Below are 17940 nucleotides of genomic sequence, written 5' to 3'. Positions count from 1 at the left end.
ATTATGGTTTCTACCTGTTGCACAGACCCCCCAAAGGGTCACCTTTGGGTGCTTAGCTATTACCGCTTTTCACGAATGTATTCAAAATAACATATGTGCTCTTGTAAAATTAGACAAGGCTTGGCCAGATAAGTCTATGATACTGACATATGGCTCATAGGGAAGACACACTGTAATCAATTGCTGAGTTTAGAAAATCATCAATCAATAAGATATATATGCCAAGCAGAGATTTAAGATGGGAAAAGATTTTTTTTATGCTATTTGTTCTAACTCCATGTGGGAAGATGTACTATGACACCTGATCAATTAATATTGATCAGTTTGTATACACTCCTACTGCAATTAGTAGATACCACTTTTTGAGAGTTGATAGATTTACACCCTTTCTTTTGAGAAAGCTATTGAACAGAAAACTGAGGAGTTAGCAAGAGCTGATGGGTCTTCAAATATTTAGCATTTATTAGTCATCCAAGCAATGCCTTAATCCTGGGGTATACTCTTCCACATCTTCCTGATGAGAAGCAGAGAGTTCTCAAAGCTGAAATAACCTGTGAGATGCCAGGTAGCTCTGAAAGCATAAAGCCAGAGTCTGGGTTCAGAGCTTGTCTCTGGAACCGGAAGTCACTTGCAATGCCTACTTTCTCCTTTCTCCAAAGTCTGCCTCCTGTCTGTCTGTCTGTCTCTCCCTCCCTCTTTCTCTCCCTCCCTCCCTTCCTCCTTCCCTGCCTCTTTCTCCTCCCTTGAAGTTTTCGATAGGCTGACTCTGTGCATGGAAAACATTTACCTTCCCTCCCCACATACATGTACGTTAGAATGGAAACATACATTTCCTACGGAAGATTCTTTCTAGAAAAAGGAGACACGAGAATGGTTTTGTTTTAGTATGGATAGACTGGCATCTAGAAGCCAGGCAACCCCCTTCTTCTTTCTACAGTGTTTGGGATTCCAATGGCAGATGGTTCTGAGCCAAAGCTGTCAAGGCAATGTTTCCGTGTAGTGTGATGGGTAGCATAGCTTCTGGGGCCCCGGGAGAGGCGGAGCAGAGCTTTGAGGATAGGTTAACTCATAAAAGCTAATCCGTGCTGCCATGCTAATACCTTCTCTATTTATAGTCACTTGTGAACTAGGAAGAGGTTTGAGCAGTTCACTGAATGCTAGACAAGATTAACTCAAAAGGCTGGATGGAGCTATGGCTCCGTTGGACTGTACCTGCTGGACTTGTCAGGAAGCAGAATTCAGATCCCAGCACCCACAACAGGTGGTCCATAACCACCTGTCACTCTAGCTCTTTTCTGGCTTCTCTGAGCCTCCTTACGCACACATGCACACATACCCAGTCACACACATACACATACATAGACACGCACATGCATATAAATAAAAACATTTGAAAATTCTAAAAGAAAAAAAAGGTGAACTAGAACCCCCAGTCCAGCTTGTAGTGGAGTGAGGACCGATATCCTCATTTGTAGTTATATTTACATGTGAATGGAACATAGATGGTGATATTTACAAGATAGGAGGGGTGTTTTTTTTTTCCTTCCTGGAGCTGAGGACCAAACCCAGGGCCTTGTGCTTGCTAGGCAAGTGCTCTACCACCGAACTAAATCCCCAACCCCAGGAGAGGTCTAGAGTAAACAGAAATCCTATAGTAGGATTCAGCAACAGCTTAGATTCTCAACTCAGCTCAGGCAGCATAGAAACAAGGCAGGTCCTTAAATGACTATTTGAGAAAGGGCCTGTAAAATGAACAGTAGTAACGCTGTCTCCGTAACACAGGTGAAAAGCCACGGAGTGTGTAGAAAGGGCTATTGCACAGACGAGAGGAGAATCTCCTCACTATGTCTACTTATTCAGTTAATGGGAAAGTGACTAGTCTGAAGAAATCATTGTAGCCATGGAAATTACTGAGGATTTTAAATCTTGAGTTTCATGAGCATGCATGTGTACTCACAGATGCTGCTGGGCATACACGCAGAACTGTTGGCATCTCCAGACACAATTTTACTTCTTCTCCACCCTGTTTGTGCTCTGTTAGGCTGTCCTGAATGTACACAGTCACTAGGCTCTTCACCCTTCTGTATCCTGGTTGAATCTGGCTACTTAGAAGCCCAGGTTGACAGTTGGAGGAAGGGAGGAATGGAGGTTGGATTTTTTTTTTTAAATGAACTTGTGCTCTTTTTATGAGCTTTCATAGGATACTCTAGATCTCTAGACTAAAGTTCACTTTAGGGGCTGGAGTGGTGATTTTTCTCTGTCTGACTTTCTCCAGGTTCCAGTAACTGATCCAGCCCCTTTAGGTCTACACTCGTTAATAACAGCTCCAACTGTTCATGGCACTTAGTCTTCATCTTATGCAATGTCATAGCTCTCCGATTTCAGCACACGTTGCCTGAAGGGATTGTTCAAACACATTGCCAAGCCTCAGGCCCAACCAGGTCTGAGATGAGACCCCTATGTACATTTCTAACAAGTTCCTGGGTGTTGGCTGCTATTGCCCCAGAGCCTTGTGATTTCCGTGTGCCTTGATTTCAGCTCATTAAGTCAGCCCATTATTAAATTCCTTATCCATTCTTCTAATTTGGGCATACCATCTGTTTAAGACTGGGACTTTACCTAGCTCTCTTTCCCATGTATCAAAAGGGGTCCTGTTCTGGAATTAATTTTGTTATGTATTCAAACAGTACAATAGAAGAAAGTGAGGGATTGCCAATTCACGGTATGCCCTCTGTTGTAACTATTTACATTATCAGTGGTAATGTGGCATAAACCATAGAAGAAAAATAAATGACTGAGATCTAGTATCTGTAATAATAACTGTATATCAATGGTAATTTGCTTCTGCATTTTACTTGAATGAACAAATTATATATAAATGTGTGTGTGTGTGTGTGTGTGTGTGTGTGTGTGTGTATGATATGTGGGATACTTTGAATTATATGCAAAGAGTATAATGGCAAAAGCAACCCCTTTTTAAAATATTTGCTTTTTGTGAAAAACACAAAATATACTATGTTGGAGTATTTTGAAAACATACCATATTCAGGTGGGGTGGGATGGCTCAGCAGGTAAAAGCAGCTTAGGTAATACCATCTATGTGACCATTGAATTGGGCCGTTTACTAGAGCTTGATCAGATCATCAGTGGGCACACTATGAAGGCAGCGGTTTCTCCTCCTCTTTAAATGATTTTCGATTATTCTTGCGATTACATTGTAATTACAACATTTCGCCCTTCCATTTCTTCCCTCCAAACCATCTACCCCTTCCTGCTCTCCTTTAAATTCATGGCCTCTTTCCTCGTGAATTGTTATCGCATACGTATATGCAATATGCACTCCCAAATGTAACCTGTTGAGTCTATGTAATGTCATTTGCATTTATGTTTGCAGGACTGTTCTTGAGTCAGTCATTAGCAGGTTGTCCAGTAGTGACGGGTTGTACCCCCCTCTTCCATCCATGCCTGCTGTTGATGGCCAGTCCTTGTACAAACCCGGTGCGGTCCTCTGAAGCCGGTGTGAGTTTGGAATTGCAATGGCTGTGTCTTGCCCCGGACATGACAGTTCGCAGCCCGACTTCCTGTTCTCTGGCTCTTATATTCCCCATCCCTTTTTGCAATGTTTTCTGAGCCTTGGCTTCGGGTGGCAGGGTAGTGGGTACTATAAATCTGTTTAGGGCTGAGGACTCATCCGTCACCATTTTTAGCCGTGAATATTCTGTATAGGCACAAATCTCTATAATTCATCATTTGCTGCTTTTCTCAGGTTAAGGGTAGTACATGTCTATGAGTTTAAATGTCAGTATCTGGTAGTCATTTTGACACTACATCAGTTTGCTAAACAGTAGTATTCAGTTCCTTGCCCCTTACCCTGGGCCCACGTTCTCTCTTACTGTGGGCTTTGGCCAAGTTTATAGTTCCAGGCATGGAATCCCTACTATGGAACCAGTCTCAAATCTAGGGAGCAGTTACCCCCAAAATGATGATGCTACTATTATGTGAGGAGGTGCATCCTGCCATTGATTCCCCCCTAATTCCAGCAACCAGCATAGCACTATTGGGAATGTGAAAGTTAGCCGGCAGGGAGGAAACTTTCCTTTATCCCTACACCTGCTGATGGTTATTTAGTTTGATTTCATGTTCTGCTTGTTGTAAATAATACTTTGGTGAGCACAGTGCAGATATTTCTTTGATATACTATTTTCATATATTTTGTCTGTATAATCACTAGTGAAATTTCTGGATTAAGTGGTAGTTGTAGTTTGACTCTTTGAGGAACCTCTGTACTATTTTCTATTGTTTCTGTGCTAATTTAAATTCCCACCAACTGTGTTCAAGGGCTCCCCCTTTCCACATCTTCTCTAACACTTATGGCCTTTAGCCTTTTTGATAATAGCTGTTCTAACAGGTACAAGGTAAAAGTCTCGTTGTGATTTTAAACAAACTTAATTACAGAGTTCCCTATTTCTTTCTTATGACCCCAGGGAAGTTCAACAGAATAAAGGAAGATATTTTAAACTGTGAATATTCAGCATTATAATGTATATGCTACATATACATAAATTTTTAAATTTTAAAAATTTAAAAATCATTGTTCATAAGAAAAATATTTTGTCTTTTAAATAAATACATATTAATTAACTTGAGAACCCAGCTCTGTCACCTCTTGCTAACTAAACAATGCCCAATTAGGGAGTTGCGAGCATGCCACAAGAGGAATAATTTAACCACCAAGAAAGTTCAAGACCTCATCAGTCCATATTGACACATGAGGGAGTGGTAGACTTTCCTGTCTATAAATGTCTAACAGTACACTCACCTTGGATTTGGGGCTTAGTATATCATCTTGAGGATTTGGGAGAGGCATTAGTAGACTATAAATATAAATTGAAGTTTGAACCCAATGATGACCTAGAGCTAATGAGGTAGAAATGCTTACAATTATCTGACCTACTCTAGAGAAAAGAATTGAAAACCTCAAGGAAAAGAAAATATAGAAATGGAGTAACCTATTTAGGAGTGCCAGGTCATGAAGGCAATGGCAACTCTCTGAGTGTTTCTGTAGTTTCTTTTCTCTCTTGGAAGGAGATTGTCGATTCTGTTACTGAAGAACAGATTCCTAGTTTCCATGGGATCAATAAAGCTTTTGAGATAAAGATACTAGTTGCCAGCCCTTATTGTTACTAGCAAGATGTTTCAATTTTCAATTTGCCATCGGTGTGGGACTTGCACTTTGAAAGATCTAGGAGAGTGGTTTTCTGCCTATTTTTTTTTAAATGATGGAAACTCTTTATTAAGCCTTACTCTCTGTCATACCCACTTGATCTTGTAGGAAAACCTAGGTTGTAGGGTGGGAGAGATGGCTCAGTAGTTCGGAGCATATGATGATCTTATAGAGGTCTGGAGTTTGCTTCCCAGCAACCACGTCAAGGAGCCATTACCACTTCTAACTCCAGCCCCAGGGGCATCTGACTACCTCTTCTGAATGTGCACACAGGTTCACATTGATCGCTGGCAATAATTAACTCTGTGTTTATGAAAGGACGGAATCTTAATTGAGCAAATACCTCCATAAGTTCTGACTGTAGACTATTTTCTTAATTAGTGATTGATGGGGGAGGGCCCAGCCCATTGTAGGTCATACCACTCCTGGGCTGGTGGTCTTGGGTCCTAAAAGAGAGCAAGTTAAATAAGCCATGGGAAGCAAGCCAGTAAGCAGCACCCTTCCATGGCCTCTGCTTTAGCTCCCACCTCCATGCTTCTGTCTTCTTTGAGTTCTTATCCTGACTTCCTTCAATGATAAACAGTGATATAAAAGTATAAACCAAATAAACCCTTTCCTTCCCAACTTGCTGTTGGTCATGGTGCCTTGTGGTAGCAATAGAAACCCTAACTAGGACAGAAGCCTTGGTAACTATGCAACTGAAGAATGAAATACACCTGTCCTACACCTGTGCTGCCAGACACACGTAGACAGAACAACCCTGTGTTATGGCAGGCCTCGATATGTGTTTCCTTAATGTTTCTGGCTATAAGCCAATTCAAATCTCAGGTCCTCCCCTTGGCCATGCCATGTAGCTATAGATGTATATTTTCCTTTTCCTCAAGTCATAATTAAACATGTTCCTGTGACATGTTAATAGAAAAAAAAAAGAAAATGATCTTGACTTATGGTTGGATCTTTAAGATACACTGAGACTCACTGCAATTGGATGGGTACACCTTTCTGTGGAATGACTTTCAAAGCCAGCGAGGCAAACAAATTTTCACGGAAAAGTTTTGTAGAAAATTAGAAGGTCTGGACACTAAGGGAAAGGAAATATTCAGAACTTCTCAGTTCTGGGACTCTGACTACAAAGTTAAAGTGACCCTTAGAGACTGGTACCACGTAAAGTGGAAATTTATAGAAAGTTCTTGCTTTTAGTCATTGAGATGGGGGTCTCCTACATAGACCAGATTGTCCTCAAACTGATGGCTATCCTCCTGCTTCTGCCTCCCAAGTGCTGGGCTGCAGGCATACATCACTATACCTTGGCTATGGAAATCTTGGTATAAATGTTCATATTCAAAATCTAACATTAATTCTCCGTCCCCAAATGTATAATGGGTATAGATATAGCTAGTAACTGGTAGAAACACACTGATTTCATGATCCATGAAATGAAGTCTATAATGGTAAAAAGGATGAATATATATGAATAAATATTATATATAGTCAGATGTTGGTCTTAATTAGGCGATGGTGCTTACTGCTCATGTGGCTCCAGTTATCCTCTCTTTGTGCCTGCGACAAATACAACTCCCCTGGAAAATGCTTCATTTTCTATTCCACTGAAAAGAAGAAATAAGTACTTGGCATTTACACGGCAGGGGCATTGGTATGTGTTTATGGGTTTTATTGTAGGTAATCCACAGCCAAATCATGGAGACACTATAATCTGTTAAACTGTAAACACCGTTGTATGTGTTTGGTGGAATTCGGGGATTTGAACTTAGGATGTATCAGTTGCTGCTGTATCAGCTGTTGGCTGAGTGAGCTCTAAGGAGGCCATTTTGAGTGAGGTCAGAAGACAGGCCTGTCATAGTAGGTCCTTTCTGAGGAGCAAACTCTTCTCTCTCATAAGTTTTATGACTCAGCAGAATTAAAGTGTTGGGAAATTATGTGATAGACAGATATTTGGGAGATCTGGCAAAGGCTGAAGGAGGCTCATACCACAGACTCCTGCTCTCACAGAACAACTTATTCTCCATCTAAAAAGCAGCTTCTCTGGCTTGTTTCTGATCTCTAATATAGGCTGCCTGCTTACATGATGGTAAGACACAGGACGAGCATGTGATCTGAACTGCTTATCATGAACTAGAAACTATTTAATCCAATGACCCATAAAATTACATGTTCTCAATATATAGGTATGGATATGTTCCTGTTTCAGATCACATGAAGGCCTGCCAGAGAGATCCACAGAGGACGAGACACTCCACTGTTAGATGCCAAGTGATCCATTCTGTGAATGCTAGTCAAGATCTTTCTCCAGCAACTTCGTCACTTATTAAAACTTCTATGTACATTGTAACCAAGATGTCTGAATAAGGTGTTGAAGGGCTTTATGACTTTTCCCTTACCAAGCTAATTAATTTGAGTTCAACAGTTTTCTGGGTATCCAACTTGCCAAGATCAGGGACCAACACAGAACTCCTGTTCTCATGGGATGACCCAGCTACCCAGCAGCTCTGACTCAGATCAAATGAACCCTTCTCATTAGGGAGGGGGCAGATTTTTATTCCTACAAAAAGATATAGAATTTGAATAACATGACTTTTTTTAAAGTGCTTCTTCTGGATATATGAAATGTATTCATCTTCTTGACATACCCATAAAATCGCCCTCGATTAATGGACTTTCTTACTGAGATAGTAGCCTCAAGCCTATAGTGTGTACTAGATTTAAATAGTACAACAGTGGGGAAGCCTTCCAAATGCTCCACTGGATTACTAGTGAGACTGTCAGGCTGAACTGCATTCATGCATTGGCCTCACATCCCTGTTACTTCTTAGAACAAAACATGCTAGAACTTAATTATGTTTTTATTTTCTAGAAACTTCTTTATTGCACAGTGGTAATCCTACAGAGTTGTTTGATCTCTTTGGAAATGTTGGGCCCCATCCCCAGATGTCACAATGTTATGACCCTCACGCCATAACTAACTGTAATTGGTGACCCTGAATATGTGTAGTTGTCTTAGTTAGGGTTTACTTGCTGTGAAGAGACACCATGACCAAGACGACTCTTATAAAGGACAACATTTAATTGGAGCTGGCTTACAGGTTCAGAGGTTCAGTCCAGTATCAAGGTGGGAGTATGGCAGCATCCAGGCAGGCATGGCTCTGGAGGATATGAGAGTTCCTCATCTTGTTCCAAAGGCAAACAGGAGAAGACTGAATCTCTCAGGCAACTAGGAGGAGGGTCTTAAAGCCCACCCCACAGTGACACACTTCCTCCAACAAGGCCATGCCTCCTAATACAGGCCACTTTCTGGGCCAAGTGTATTCATACCACTACAATAGTAACTTCCTGGGCCAAGTGTATTCACACCACTACAATAGTACAGGATGCTTTTGTTCCAAGCCTCATTCCATAGCATTGCTCATCGCCATCTGAGGTGGAATTGTAAACATACAGCGAAGTAGATTAAAATTAAAAGATAGCGCCACAGTCTTATGTTCTCTAACTTAACCTCATTGTATTCATCTTAGTTGTTTTCATCAGGCTGATGAAAATACATATAGAAACACATAGGCCCTTAGCATCAGCCTCAAGACTTGGCTTGACTGCCTGCTATTGATTTCATTTGTGGCTTCAGCTATGGGAGGGAGGCTGAGTACATTAGAGTTTCGCAAGGGATCTGACATTAATGAAATTGAAGATTTTATTTACTCTCAATATCTTGGTTTATCTATAAGTTCGTCTCAGTCATTGTCCCATGGGAACTCCTGGAGCACAAATGATCTCTGCCCTACCTTCATACATGATTCAGTTTTGGAATCCCGTGTGACTCCCTGGAGTAGAACATGTGTCCCTCTTGCTATGCCTTGGCAGCCTTTCCATAGCTGTTAGTGTTCCTCTATTATGAGACAAGGTTATAGAATTCTGTAGCCCTGGACTTCTCTCGTAGTCAGTTTACCCTTAGTCTTATTTTCTCACCCTGAGACTTTTGTTACTTCTCTCTTTAGACTATTTTTATTTTAATTTAAGAGAAATATTTAAATATGTGTTTTCTCACAAATGTTAGGCATTTATTTAGTGACCATGGAAAGAAGGCAATATTACTCTCCAAAAGTACATTAGAAAGGAGGCAGCTATCTATAAGATCTGGACAGTATGGTCACCTGAACAAGGCTTACATAATGACACCCCCAGTTAACATGCCATGGGGATGGAGAAAATTTCACAAGGCCCTGCTCCTAGATTACGACTTACAGGGAATCAATGGCGGCTGAGAGATGGAGACTCAATCTTCTTCAGGGTTGAGAATCCTGATAGGTTATTCAGTCCCAAGCTGTAAAGCCTAAATAATTAAAGATGAGCAGTTGAATTTTAGAGGGTGTCAAGAGTTCATGGGAGGAATTGGGGGCAGAGAAGAAAGGAGGAGGTGGAAATGATGTTAACATAATACCTACATATGAAATTCTTGACAGAACACAAATGTTTAAATTAAAAGAGGCATCTAGAGTTCAGCCTCTCTCTGTCTCTGTAGCTCTCTTTCTTTGTGTGTCTTTGTCTGTCTCTGTCTCTCAGTCTCTCTCTCTCTCTCTCTCTCTCTCTCTCTCTATTCTACTCAAGTTCATTTCAGAGGTGGTGTGTTTTTTAATGTTAGAAATTTCAGGGGGTGAATTATGACATTAGTGGAGTCACTTAATTCGACTAAAACTCCCAGTAGCATTACTTTTTCAGCAATACTGCTAAAGTAAGAGAACACTCTATTCTCTAATTTGCCTGAGCCGTATAGCACGGTCATTAGTGAGCAGAATTAGAACTGCACTCACCAATTACTGAACAAAAATTAGAGTTGTAAATAATGCACAGCATCTTGCTCCAATCCGATCTGCTTATCCTCTCACAGAATAAAGGCTGATAAGTTACATTATTTAAAACAGCAATGATAAGCACCTGTTACTAGTTGGAATTAAGCATTCATAAATCCAATGAGTACTTTCCTCCCCAGGAAAAAGTTCATTGAAATTGATTTAACTGGCAACGTCTTAAACCCTTTGAATTCCTGTCTCAGGGGAAGAACTAGGAGACTCCTATAGTTAATTACTTCAATGTAAATTTCAGGTGTTTGATAAATTTGTATGCTTGATTTAGGAGCATGGATAGCTCTATCTGTCTACTCCTCTTCCTCTTAAAAATACCCAAACATTTCATTTTTTAAAATGTTGATCAAAGGATTAATGATGTTTAAAAATATTCAGTAAAGAGGATCTGGTAGGTGGAATGAAACACACACAGATAGTGAGAGGGTTAATTTGGTGTTGTTGGATACATTTTAAGCTTTGAATTCTTAGATGTGCACATATATAGCTACCCTGAAATTGTGCAAACATCGTCTTTACCTCTTGCACACATACCTCTTTTGGTGTATTTGCTTGTGACATTACCATTACTATGTATATTTTAAATCTATAAATGTTGAGTGACTTTTTTTTCAAAAAATATCTACTGAGTGTTCATGGAGCACCAAACCGTGGGAGAGGGTGGCATGGGGGAAGGCGATGGACGAAACCCCACCCTCCTCATGTCAGAGGAAAATCATCCAAGCAAAATCAGTAACCTTGGCTTGGGCTAGATAAGCCTTCAGGGGATTCTCTAGTGCAGTCCATTTACCATGTTCAGGGCCAGTTGGACGAAGGGCATTTAAGTTGTGTAATTCAGACGAGTAACATGTCCTGGTCATAAATAATCTTTAACATGCTGAACTGCTTAGAAATACGAGATAACATCAAGTAAGGGACATTATAAGAAGTATTTATTAAATGAAACAAAATTAATTAAATTCTGTCCTGTAATAAAAATTGACATTCACTGATGGACACAATTTAAACTGATTTTTATCTTTAAGCTTTATAGATTTTACTTTACTGGGGCTCCTTCGAATCACCTTCTCAGAGGGCTTTTGAAGGAGTTTTCCTTAAAATGCTATGCTGGAAAAATCCAATTTGCTTAAAAAAAAAGATCTTCCTGATTGAGATTAGAAACTTTATTTTCAGGAATAATTATTTTATATAGCCTAATGTCATGAAGAAAATCGGTATTTAAGCCTTTTTAATTTAGAGAATTGTTGTTAGTTGTATCTGTTCTTAACCTGTTAATTCTCTGTAGAAACTTATATTATTGGATATTCTACAGTGTAATTGTTAATTTCATTTGGTGTTGAGTGGGGAAGGAAGAGTTTGAATGCTGTTGATAACTTCCAGTGCTCTTCACCCTGGTGACCCATAAGAGTTACCTGAAAACATTAACTGGTACCTGGGAGTGACCTGCCCTTTTATACTGACTTTCAGTAATGTATCTCTTGGGGCAGTCATTTCTATCCTTCTTTTGCATGATTCCTATGTTAAATAAAACTAAGTTAAGTTTTTATTGTGTCAGGTATTCATGCATTAGCTCTGGCCCTTAAATTATGGTTTCAGTGTAGCTCCTCAAAAAAAAAATGCTAATTAACCCTTTCTAGACAGACAAGTGGGAGGGAAATGTGTTGGAGTTGGAAGAGCTAAGACAATGCATCGTTTCACAGTCAAGGTTGCAGGTAATGCAAGCATGCTAGAATCGTCGTCCTTGTCACCTTACAACAAATTATGGAAGGCTGCCTGGGTTCTGATTTTACTTTTCTTACTTATGCAATATTGTCATAATTCATAATATTATGAAGAGGCTATGGTAGCATACAGTTCTCTGTCCTTGCGTGCTCTTTTAACTGATCTTTAGATACTCATGATAGATTGTTACATGTATATTGAATCTCAGGGTGTCAGGTACGTAGACTATGGAGTATTATATGAGGGAAGATGTACTGTTTCTGTGTTTATAAAGGTAGATTTGAGAATAACTTTGAACAGGCCACAGGAAACAAGAAAAATTAACTTAAGATAAATCATTGTCAGCAACAACATCGAGGAGAAAAGAACAGCTTTACAAATGGGTGGGTAAGCGCTGTGGAGACTCACTGAAAACCAGCGGACCATGCAAGGTCGCTCATCCTTCATGTCAAGGTTGCTGTTTTGGTCTTTCAGTAGTCAGTTACCTTTTGTCTGTCCTTTCTACCATATAGGCCACACTGGTACCTCCAGCTGCTCTACAAATGGTGGCAACTGTCACATTTAGAGAGCTCAAAATGGCCTAATCACTGTACGTATATTATTACACTTCCATATTTTCTTTATACATATATTTTATGAGGTGGGCATTGCTATTACCATTTAGAAAAGAAGAAATCAAGACTTGGACAGATCAACTTATTACGTAGCCAAAAGGAACCAGAGATAGGAACTGATCCATGTACTCTGAAATTGTTTTCAACCCGGTTTCTTCTCTGCAGTCTGTGGTAGCACAGGCTACATTGTATGTTGAAAGGAAGAGAATTCTTGTAAACTCATTCTATCAGCAGGTAAGAAAACATGTATCAGTAATGAACATAGAAGCAAAAGTTCTCTACAAAATGCCAGCAAATTGAATCCAAAAGCACAATCTAAGGCTCATTCATTAAATCAAAGGAACTCACTGGGAGCCAGTAAGGTTCAGTGTCTATGAATCAGTAGATACAAATAAATTACAGTAGCAAAACAGAGGACAAAATAATGTGATTATGTCCATCTGTGGAGAAAAGGCATATGGTAGACTTCAGTAAGTCTTCCTGAGAAGAACTGAACAAATTGGGTATAGCAGCAACATGATAAGGCTGTCCACAACAAGCCCAAGGCAAAGACCATACTGGATGAGAAAAGGAAACTAGTACAGATCTTATGGCGATCACCACAGAGGTTCCATGGAGAACCTGAAACCTGAAATAAGCTCCCTAGATGATTCAGTTCCTCTACTTCAGGATATATACCTAAAGGAAACAAAATCTTCTATCCAGGGAAGTCAGTCTTCCCAGGTTTATCTCAGTGCTCCTCACAGTAGCCAAGACAAGTGAGGTAACGTCGACAAATTAGCGGATTAAAAATGTTTTATAAACACACAGTGGATAGTCATTCACGAGAATGTTACTATTTTGGGGAGGACATATGCAAATAAAGCAGCAAAATGACATGTACATGCCATGTCACTTCTTTCATATGGGGATACTTAAAGGTCATTGGGAACCCAGAAGGGTGATCACTTCTGGGAAGGGTTTAGGGGAGAAGGTTACAGGGGCAGTGGCTATCGAAACACAGATAAATAGAAGTTCATTCATCTGGCTAAGATCAAAAACTCAGGTGACAGCAAATGCTGGCGAGGATGCGGAGAAAGAGGAACACTCCTCCATTGTTGGTGGGGTTGCAGACTGGTACAACCATTCTGGAAATCAGTCTGGAGGTTCCTCACAAAATTGGACATTGATCTGCCTGAGGATCCAGCTATACCTCTCTTGGGCATATACCCAAAAGATGCCCCAACATATAAAAAAGACACGTGCTCCACTATGTTCCCAGCCTTATTTATAATAGCCAGAAGCTGGAAAGAACCCAGATGCCCTTCAACAGAGGAATGGATACAGAAAATGTGGTACATCTACACAATGGAATATTACTCAGCTATCAAAAACAACGACTTTATATGAAATTAAGTAGGCAAATGGTTGAACTGGAAAATATCATCCTGGAGTGAGCTAACCCAATCACAGAAAGACATACATGGTATGCACTCACTGATAAGTGGCTATTAGCCCAAATGCTTGAATTACCCTAGATGCCTAGAACAAATGAAACTCAAGACGGATGATCAAAATGTGAATGCTTCACTCCTTCTTTAAAAGGGGAACAAGAATACCCTTGGCAGGGAAGAGAGAGGCAAAGATTAAAACAGAGACTGAAGGAACACCCATTCAGAGCCTGCCCCACATGTGGCCCATACATATACAGCCACCCAATTAGACAAGATGGATGAAGCAAAGAATTGCAGACCGACAGGAGCCCGATGTAGATCGCTCCTGAGAGACACAGCCAGAATACAGCAAATACAGAGGCGAATGCCAGCAGCAAAACACTGAACTGAGAACGGGACTCGTTGAAGGAATCAGAGAAAGAACTGGAAGAGCTTGAAGGGGCTTGAGACCCCATATGTACAACAATGCCAAGCAACCAGAGCTTCCAGGGACTAAGCCACTACCTAAAGACTATACATGGACTGACCCTGGACTCTGACCTCATAGGTAGCAATGAATATCCTAGTAAGAGCACCAGTGGAAGGGGAAGCCCTGGGTCCTGCTAAGACTGAACCCCCCAGTGAACTAGACTGTCGGGGGGAGGGCGGCAATGGGGGGAGGGTGGGGAGGAGAACACCCATAAGGAAGGGGGGGGGAAGGGATGTTTGCCGGAAACCGGAAAGGAATAACACTTTCGAAATGTATATAAGAAATACTCAAGTTAATAAAAAAAAAAGTTCATTCATCATTACAGCATGGCAGAGTGACTGTAATTCATAACCTATTATATAGTTTATAGGTGAGTAAATTGGAAAGCCTCTAGCATAATGTAATAAAGAGATGTAAACAATGCCTTATTTTGATTAGCATGTGTCGGCATTTACTTGTGTTGAAATGAACTATGTCTTATAAACATGCATAATTGTCCAAATCAAAAAAAAAATTTAAATGTGAGCTTGTGAGATGGCTCAATGGATGAAAGTGCTTGCCACTAAGCCAGATGACCTGAGTTATAGCCCTAAGACCCACATAGGGGAAGAAGAGAACTAAGTTTTGCAAGTGGTCATCTGACCCCTCCATATGGGTATTGTGGGACATGTAGACCTGCACCCCTCCAACATTAAATAAATAGGTCTTAGCATTTTTGAATGTTTGAGATGAGAAATGCTAACTACCTTGACTTGATTGCTATGCATGAATATTATATATATTGAAATAATTCACTATACCCTTTATATATCTACAGTTGCAATAATAAAAAAGAATGAATCAATGCATCCCAAATGTGACTTATAAATCATTGTGTTATAGCTTGCAAATCAATTAGTTGAAAAATATTTTTGAAATCTTTGAGACCTATACTAAGTAGACAGACGACCAGTAGGCAGTGAGGACCCCAGTCTTGGAAGTCAGGCAGGATATTAATTGGTATTGCTAACTAGCCATTCTCCATGGCTATTACAGTTTTCCTGCGTCTCATTATCTTATTGTATATGTCTTCATTACCAGCCATCTTCCGAGTAAGGCAGCTCAGAGTCTGATTGTTGTGGTGAAAGGAATTCGGTCACATTTGCTACCTCAACTTTCCTGCTTGGGAATGAGCACAGACCCTAGCATTTCAAAAGGTCTTAAGAACGAAATTCAGATAGTATTATCATTCTGCGCATCTTGTTAAATTATCAATCATATGTGGTTGTGTGCTTTAACACCCCATAACGATGACATAAAGGTGACATAATTACCAGCTGTGTGAGTAACCTGTAACCTGCAACCTCAGCACTGGGGAGGTGAAGCAGAGGGCCCACCATTTGAAAGCCATGCCACATAGCAACACTATTTCCAAGACAGATGGAAAGAAAAAAGTAAAGGCTACATAATTACTGATCATTGCACTTACTCCATATAGGAGAATGAACTTTAAAAAAAAATTGAAATGAGGTCTGGCCTTAAACTTGCTGTCTCCTGCCTCAACTATTGTGTCACCATGCCTGCAAGTCTCTCCCTCCCTCTCCTCCTTTCTTCCTCCCTCCCCCCTTCTACTGTGTTGGGGAAAATCTCATAGCCTTTTATGTACTAGGCCTCCACAGTCCTCTAGTGACAATCTTTTAAATTAGTTTTGCTTCTCTCTTTCTCTCTCTCTCTCTCTCTCTCTCTCTCCTCCCTCCTCCTCCCTCCTCCCTCCCTCCCTCCTCCCCTCCTCTCTCTCTCTCTCTCTCTCTCTCTCTCTCTCTCTCTCTCTCTCTCTCGTGTGTGTGTGCACGTGTGCACGTGTGCACATGTATGCTTATGTGAAGGTCAGAGGACAACTCTTGAGAGTCCATTTTTTCCGTTCTTCTTGTGAGGTCTAGGGATTGAACTCGGGTTGTCAGGCCTGGGCACAGCACCTCTAACTGCTGATCCATGTCACCAGCCTTAGATTGGTATATTGCCTTCAATCTCAGACTTTTATTTTCATGTAGTTTAGTTTACTCCTGGAAATAACACTAATGTTTGTGAAGAGTTTGTTTTTAAGAAGCTGTGTTTTTTCTCTGAATAATTATTGATTTATTTTAATGTCCAGCATACTTTAATTTTCTATAACCAAGGTTGCAAATGTGCTATAATACTAGATCTGAACTTGCATTCTTCCACACAAATTATAAGCTAAGCTAAACATGAGGAAATATTTATGGTTTGGAAATATAGTGACATGAGGTTTTCTTAACTGTATACTGCAGGCTTTTAAGGATCATTTTCCTCTAATGGAACAGTCTCAGGAAATTTATTTTTCATTTTTTGAATGCAATTATCTGAATTTGGAAGTTCTTCAAAACAACTTAAAAACATACCACCCTCATCTGAGCATCAGGATTAGACCTTTATGCTGTAGGTTTTAATTTTACAAACCTTAGGAATTGAAAATCTTTTGGGATATAATGTAAAAGTAACGCAGAGAAGCATACGTGTTCATGAATGTTTACAGCTAATATATTTTGTTGAAAGTACACTTATGTGCTGGGGTAGAATTTATGGGCTGAACACTCACATGTAAGGTTCTGTAGTGAAGACGAAACCTGTCTGGTAGGCATGTCTTGCTGTGTTCCTCAGCACTGTTATGGAATCCCTGGAACCTTGGAGCTCCCAGTGAATGAAGACACCATAGCTCTAAAAGCCATCCAGAGTTCATAGTGGCCTCTTGGACTGCTATTTTCTTAAGACCTATGACAGAAGCCAGTGGGTACGAGTGCTGGCCGCTCTTACACAGGGTCTGGATTCCGTTCCTCTCACCTACAGGGAGGCTCACAACTACCTGCACCTCAGTGCCAGGAGACCCAGCATCCTCTTCTGGCCTCTCAGGATACTCGACACACACGCGTAGTACACAGACGTCCATGCAGGTAATCATTCGGACACACAATAAGGTGACTCTTTAAAAATGAAAGATTATCAAAAGATAATTGGCAACTTTCTTGGGTACTGATAATCCATGAGCCTGTCTGGTCTTTTGTCTTTAGAGCCTCCAGATGAGTTTGCTGAGCGCGTTGAGCTCAATGGCTGGGTCAAGGCTAGAACAAGTTGGTAACAGATGAGCTCCTAGATTTGCTTTCTCTGTGCTAAGAGGGCTTTAGGATCTGGGAGTAATGAGACCAAATACCTCACAGACTATTTCTTTGTACATTCCGCCTGGAGTCTTACAATCTTGGATTTTGTGACCCGCCTTGGGTGTAACTACCCTGCTCACATTCTTTTTTATCTGTAAAAGAGAGAAATCTCTTGAGAATTTAATAGGATAATTTCCGGGAAGTTCTGTCATATAGTGATGTTCAGTGCACTTTAAAATCCGCGCTGTCTGTGACCTGACATTTTTCCTCTGTCCTCTCTTTCTTACCTTTTCACATCAACATCCTTTAACTACGCCTCTTTCATAACTAGCAATGCAGACCTGAGCTGCAGAGTTCTCCACAGTGGTGGGTCAGCCAGGGTCCAGTGGGGGCATCTAGACACACAGTAGCTCTTGCTGACACTTACCTGTTACATAAAAAGAAAGAAAATGATC

At 40.5% G+C, this 17940-nt stretch overlaps 1 protein-coding gene across 1 annotated transcript in view; it reads left to right on the top strand.

Annotated features, from left to right (window-relative positions):
• Ctnna3 (catenin alpha 3) overlaps positions 1-17940 on the top strand; it is a 1495245-nt gene that overhangs the window by 241970 nt on the left and 1235335 nt on the right. The gene's annotated exons all lie outside the window — the stretch shown is intronic.

Source organism: Rattus rattus, chromosome 18 (genome assembly GCF_011064425.1).
Source record: "Rattus rattus isolate New Zealand chromosome 18, Rrattus_CSIRO_v1, whole genome shotgun sequence".
NCBI lineage: Eukaryota > Metazoa > Chordata > Mammalia > Rodentia > Muridae > Rattus > Rattus rattus.
This window is presented reverse-complemented; position numbering and strand designations above follow the sequence as displayed.